The following is a 6,891-nucleotide window of genomic DNA, read 5'->3' as shown; positions in this document are numbered from 1 at the left end:
ACCTGGACTTTGTCTTTCGGGGCTGATGCTTTTGCAGGGTGAGGGTCAGCTGACGGGGCCTGGTGGTGGTCTTGTGACCTGGCCACCGCGGTGATGCTGGGAGGGGGACACAGGGTGCCTCCTTGATGTCCTCCTTCAAAGGGAGTCTCAGCCATGGCCCTGGGAGCCCAGAGCACCGAAATCCATCCCGCACAGCCTCCCTTCTCCCTGCCCATCCAGCGCTGGGATGGCACTGCCTGTGCTGTCCCCACCAACCTGGGGGAAGGAGGAGGAGGCAAGGAGGGGGCAGTGTCGCTCTCCCCTAACCCCCCCAAACCACCTCGGCTCCCAGGACAGGGCACCAAGTGACCCCCCCTGGCCACCCGCTTCCTCGAGGATCCCCGGCAGGACGAGGCTGTTTGAAGGCTGCACTAATATTTAGGACCGGGGTTGGGCTGGGGGCGAGAGTGGATTCAGGAGGGGTTGGTCACCCCCTTGGGCTGGCAGTGACAAGGTGCTCCCATTCTCACCGCCCAGCTGCACTCCTTTGCATTTGAGGTGAGAAAACCAAAAGGGGCAGATTTGAGAGCTGGCGGGATGGGGGGGGTGGGGAGAGGAGGAGGGGAGGGGTTGGGTGGTTGAGCAGCTGGGGAAGGGGCAGTGTCGAGGCACATGGGGAAGTGCTGGCAATTTGTGCTTTGGGGGAGAAGGTGTGAGGCTCGGGGGGTCTCCGGCCACGGTGTTTGCACCGAGCCCATGCTGGTACCCAGGATGCGAGCTGGGAAGGAGAGGACAAGGATGGCGCAGGGGTCAGGACAGCCCTTCCACCACATCTCCCCGGGGAGTGGCGCAGGGCGGCTGGGCTACCCCTTGTCTGTACTGCAGTGGACTTCGAAAACCACTAGTACAAGAGCATTTTGCACTATTTCTCTGCTCTCTCCCCTCCGCCCCTTCTCCTTTTTTCTCCCCCTTCCCCATGAAAACTCTACTCTTTTTTTTTTTTTCTGTTGTTGGGTTGTTTTGTTGTTTGTTTTTTTTTGGGGGGGGTTGTTTGTTTTTTTTTTGTTGTTGTTGATGATATTATTTTTTTCCCGAACGGAGCATTGTATATTTAATGACTGACAGTTCACCTCGCTTCCAAACCGCTGTCCTGGCGCTGGCTAGGAGCCCTGCCTACTGTGCCTCCCCCCCCCCAGCCCCGCCAGCCCCCCGCCACAGCCACCGGGACAGACGTCACTGCGCACGTTACCCACCGTTGTAACACAGTTGTTAAAACACACCAGATTCCGAGTTTCCTGCCTGGTTTTTATCTTTAAGCAATACTCACTACACATTTTACGGTAGCTTTTTATAGCTTTACATACATACGGTAGCTCTGTTGTTTCATTTTGTTTTGTTTTTGTTGGTTTTTTTTTTTTTTTCCAGTAAACAAGAAATACTCATAATCTTACTGGTGGGAAAAAAAAAAGCAGTTTGTGAAAAACTGACAATGGAAGAAGAGCTTAATGCTCTGTTTAGCATTTTGTACTTAAAAAAAAAAAATCTCACATTTTATTAAAAAGTGAAGATTGCTGTATACTATTTATTCAACTTATAATTTATGTTACTCTTTGATCTTTGTCTTTTCTCATGACAAAGCATTTATTTAATAAAGTTATGCATTCAGTTAGCTTGTGCCTGACCCGCATGGACTGTCTGCGTGCCGGGGCCTGCCAGGGAGCTGCTGTGGCCCCGAGCATCCCCCGGCCAGCCGTGCTGTGCCCCTGGGGAGCTCAGCCATCTCCATAGGGGTGCTGGGGGAGGTACAGGGCGAGGGGTAACGTGGTGGCAGTGGTTTGGGAGAGCTTTTGACGCCGGAGCAATCTGCTAAGGCAGCAGTAAAATTGCAAGCTGGAGTTTAGAACATCCTTAAAGCACAGCTGCCTTATGTTTCTTTAGCAATTTCTTTGCATGGATACGGCAGTGGGGCACGGCAACCGGGTTCAGCCAGGTTATGGGGGAGAGGGCCTGGCTGCTGGTGATGCTGAGCCCCCAGCTGCTATCCCAAACAGCCCCACAGTTTGGGATCAGATGTGGTGCTTGAGCCTCAGACCTCTCTGTGCAGCAGGGAGATTTGCCCCAGTGTGCAGGAGCATCCCTGTGCCATCCCCGAGCAGCCCATCCTCAGACACTTCATGGTAGCCCTCGGTGGCCCTTCCCACTGCCCCGTGCCCTTCCCAATGCCGGATCCAGGCTCCCCCTCCACCCGCACAGCCATCACCCTTCATCTCCCGCCTCCTGTCCCCCCCATCCCCTCCATCCACCCCGGCTGCCACCATCATCCCATGTGCCCAGAGCAAGGTGGGACGCAAAAAACGCTTCTTTGACCCCCACTGGGGACCGTGGGTTGCCAGGGGTGAGTTAAAACATACCCCCCATCCCATTTGCACCACTCGGGGCTGGCACAGCCGCCTGCTCCCCGATGGCTTTATCACCCCATAGCACGGACGGGGCCAAACCCACCACCCCGAGGGAGCGAGGTGGGGGGAGTCTGCACCCCGCTGCCCCCCCAGTGCCACCCCACAAGGCTGGGCCCGCTCCCCCCGGGGCACCCCACGGTGCAGGAGCCGCAGCCGGCAGCAGGCGGCGCGCCGAGCCTGCCTGCGCTGCCTGCGCTGCCTGCTCTGCCTGCGCTGTTTGCTCTGCCTGCACAGCTGGGCAGGGAGGCATTGCTGCCGCTTTCAGCCACGCCAGCACTGAAAATGGGTTTTCCACCCAAAAAAGTTAGTGCTTTGGGGTTTTTTTTTAACCCCCAGCTAGTGGGCTAGTGGGTCGTACTCCTACCCACACGCTACAGCTATATGCACATATATAGATAGCTATAGCTGTATATAGATACAGCCATACAGTCTTATACTAATTATATTATTTATATTAAATATTATTATTTGTATTATACTAGTGTGTTGGTTTTATGCTATACTAAAACTGTAGTTTGCCAGCGTAGATAGTTTTGTGTGTGCACACCCGGGCTGCCAGCTTTCTGCTAGCATCCCGCATGCAGGTCCCAACGCCCAACCGCGCACCTCATCACCCCGAGTACAGGAGGCACAAAGGCGGCCCAGAAGAGACCCCAGAGCCAGGATCCAAGCCGTGACACCCGTCACACACGTGCAGGCTTCAAGGCTGTGCGGGGAAACCTAACCAGAAGCTCTTTGCTCCCCTTGCCTTACTGCTGCGTCTCTGCCCCACTGCAAGGAGCCTGGCCGGCTGCAAGCCCCCTTTGCTGGGCTGAGGGCTCCTGTCCTCCTCAGGCTCTTGACTCATGTGCAAAGGCCACCTCCAGCCCTGGCACCAGAGCGTGGTCCCAGGCATGGCTGGGCTCTGAGTTCAGGCACCTCAGCCACCCCCAGCCCTCCCTGGGCAGCACCTTCCTTGTAGCACCCTCATGTCCCACAGTGCTACTGGCATTGCCCCCGTGGCATCTCCTGAGCCGCTTTCAGCTCCCCCCAGGGGCACAAAACAGGGTGGTATTAAGTGTTAATTTTGCTCCTTTTCCCATGTTCTCCAGCTTACATCCCCCCTCCCAATCCTGCCTGTCCTACCCCCTTCCCCTGCAGCCCCGTGCGCTCGCTGCCCCTGTCCCCATACATTTTCCTGGTGCTCCCCACCACTGCCCTGCCACTCAGCACACATCGATCCCACTCAATGTCCAGGCATGGGGTAGGAAAAAACAGATGGCTGAGCAGCCTGGTGGCTTTGCCTTCTTTTGGGGACGCCAAAGGGAAACCGCAGCCACCTGGAAGCTGGCAGTTGGGTGCCACATGGGGCTCCTCCCTCAAGGCTGCAATTTGAATTGAATGCAGTGTGGGTTGGATTTGTTTTTTTTTTTATTATTATTGTCCTTTGCCTCCCTGTGGTGCCCCAAGCACTGAGGTGTGCCATCACGCTCCCTTAAGCAGCACCTCTCACCCTAGGAGAAGGTGCAGGACCTTCAAGGGACCTGGCTCCACGGCCCTGTGAGGGGAGCAGCTCAGCCAAGTCCTGATCCCACACGCAGCCCAGGCCTCTCCCAGTAGCCCGTTCTGGGCAAAGGCTTTGCATGGAAACACTAAGTCTGGCTTTTCCACTGACTCAAATTTTGCTCTTCTTGAACAAGCAAAGGGGAGAGCCCTTGGAGGGTCCTCCATGGAAATCCATGGAGGGTTTTTCCCTGCAGTGCCCCGCTCAGCTGAGGAACTCATTGCATGGGGTGCAGAGGAGGCCCAAACCATAGCAAGATGCTTAAAGGAGCCTGGATGATTCATGGTGAACAGGTCCACCTGCGGGCTAATAAACAGCACAGTTAGATGCAATTGCCAATTCAAGAGGTCCGTGAAATACCAAGGTTGGGAAGCTGGAAGGAGCAGAGCTCCTTTCTCCTTATAGCCTTTGCCCAAGCATCTGCCAAGGTCCCCGAGGTCCCTGTGCTGGGTTAGGAGGGACTTTCCCTTGCAAAGCTGCTCCCTTGCTCAAGGAGGAGGAAACCACTCCTCTCGTGCAACCTCTTGGCAGCTCAGGGAGCTTCATGAGCATCAGTTCCTCCCTGCTCGTAGAATTGGGACCAGTTAACGATGAAAGGCCCAAATCCCATGCTGCTCGTCGGGCCCAGTGTTTACAACATCACCCAGGACAAAATCCGAACAAGCCCAAATTTGCGTGCGATGCATCAGGAAACGTGTCCTATGAACAGAAGGGAGTAGGGAGGGGGAAGATGACAGTTTTCTGGCATCCCATTTAATTTATTCCAACTTTATGCAGCTCAGCTTTTCCAAAAGAGAAAAAGAGAAACACAAAAGAAAACTTCCTGATTCCTAAACAAACCAAAAAGTACAAACTGCAGATGAGAGCCAGCATGTGCAAGGTTTACATGAAAAAGCAGAACACCCTTGGATGTTAACAGAAAACAGGTAGCATCATTTGTACAGTTACTTGGCTTTGCATGCAGGTGTGTTTTCTTTCTCTCTCGTGCACTCTCGCTCCCCCTCATACACATCCACGTGCACACACCCCCACCCCCAACTTTCCAAAGGGGGCCCTTTCCCCATCTCCTCCACTGCCACATCCAAACCCCCGCAAAGTCATGAGGGGCTTAATTTGCAGAGGCCACCTCTGCTCTTCGCGCTTGGGATCTGAAACGCAGGGCCAAGAAGGGGGGAAAAAAGCCACAAACCCCAGCGCTCCCCTTCCTCCAGAGCCCGCTGGGCTTTTTGGTTTTCCTTCTCCAAATCAAAGTCTCCAGATGAGGGGATTATCAGTGGGGAGCCCGACGTGGTTTTTCTCCAGCACCGTTTGGTGTTTCTGGGATATGCTGCCAGTCACCAGGGGCTCGTCCCATCCCTGGGGGTCGCAGTCACAGGTAGCTTTGCTGCCTGACCCCCACCACGCAGGCACAGGGTGCTCCCAGCCAGGACCCACGCTCACCAAGGAACCCCCTTTCTGCATCCTATTCAACCTAACCCCGCAGAGGACCTGGGATCTGGAGGCTGTTTGCTACTCAGAAGCATTTGCCAAAAATTGGGAAATGCTTTATTCCCCGCCTTCAGCTTGATTTCGTTTAAGGAAAGCCCAAGACTTTTACTGTAAGGAGAGGATTTTGCTCTGCAAATCGTATCCATATTAAAAAGGAGGAAAAAAAAAGGGGGAAGAAAATAAAATCTTCTTGCTTAGGCAACGGGGAAGTTATTTATTCTCAGCGTCGGTGTGTCCTGTACAGAAAGAAATCAACAGGTGAAATAACAGCAGAGACACATCTCTCCTCGGAGTGGCATGTCCAGCGCAAAACCTCTCGGAGCGCCTGGAATCGCTTGGATTTAACCTATACAAATGTTTGTGTGGGCAGAGGGCTGCGTGTGTGTCAGGGCCTTTACAAAGCAAGATATATACTGTAATTTACTTACAAAAAAAAAAAAAAAAAAAAGAAACAGAAAAAGTGTGTGCTGAATAGCAGATGCTCACTCCAGTCCCAAGCGAAAATGGAGGGACAAAGGCAGCTGCTTGGGAGTGCAGGTTTTAGATGGGTTTTTTTTCCTATCTAGAAACAAAGAAAGAATGAATGAGAGAGAGAGAGAGGGAGAGAGAGAGAGACACTCCCTGGCTTGTTATCCTAAATCTACACAGGCATCCTTCCACCCAGCCCCAGCGCGTTCAACTTTAGCTCCCTCAGCATAAGCTGATCCTAAGAAATATTGGGCAATAGCCCTTCAAATCCCCTGGAAAACCAAGCGTTTAGCAAAGGCCCCATCCTCCCAGACCAGTGGCTGGAACCGGGTCCCTGTGGGGCTAGCTGTGCCCCAGCACCAGAAAGGGAAGGACCCAGGGGTGGTGTTGGTTTGTTGGTTGGTTTGTTTGTTTGTTTTGGGGGGGGGAGGGGCACTGTCTCATCCTTAGCCCTTTCCCTCACTGATGCCTCCTTGGCGGATGCATCCCGACCACACCAGCATGTTCCAGCTGGGAAGCCAGGGGCTTTCCTCCTTCCCTCCCTCCCACACCACATCCCATGCCAGGACCAATGGCCGGGCTGGGGCGCAGGGGACCGGCAGGACACAAGAGGCAAGCGACACAGTATTTACAGTCTTTGGTCTCGGGGAAGGGAGGGAAAGAGGGGGAAAGGGTGGGTTGTTTTTTTCCTTTGTTTTTTTTGTCCCACTCCCACCCGTGGCAAGGGTTTTTTGTCCCCTGGGATGTGTCGGGGGGCACACGGCACTCTGTGCTGGAGAGTGCGGGAAGATGCCGCGAAGCAGCAGGGAGGGCAGGGCTGCGGGGCGAGGAGCAAAAAAGACCGGTTCTCTGGCTTACGTTGGGTGAAAGACTATAGGAAAGCAGTCCCTTCTCCTTGCAACCCCCCCACCGCCCTTCTCCTCCCATTATCCCTCCCCTCCCCAGGAGCCGGGC

This window comes from Vanellus vanellus (genome assembly GCF_965231255.1).
Source record: "Vanellus vanellus genome assembly, chromosome: 5".
In the NCBI taxonomy this organism is placed as follows: Eukaryota; Metazoa; Chordata; class Aves; order Charadriiformes; family Charadriidae; genus Vanellus; species Vanellus vanellus.
Note: the sequence above shows the minus strand (reverse complement) of the source record.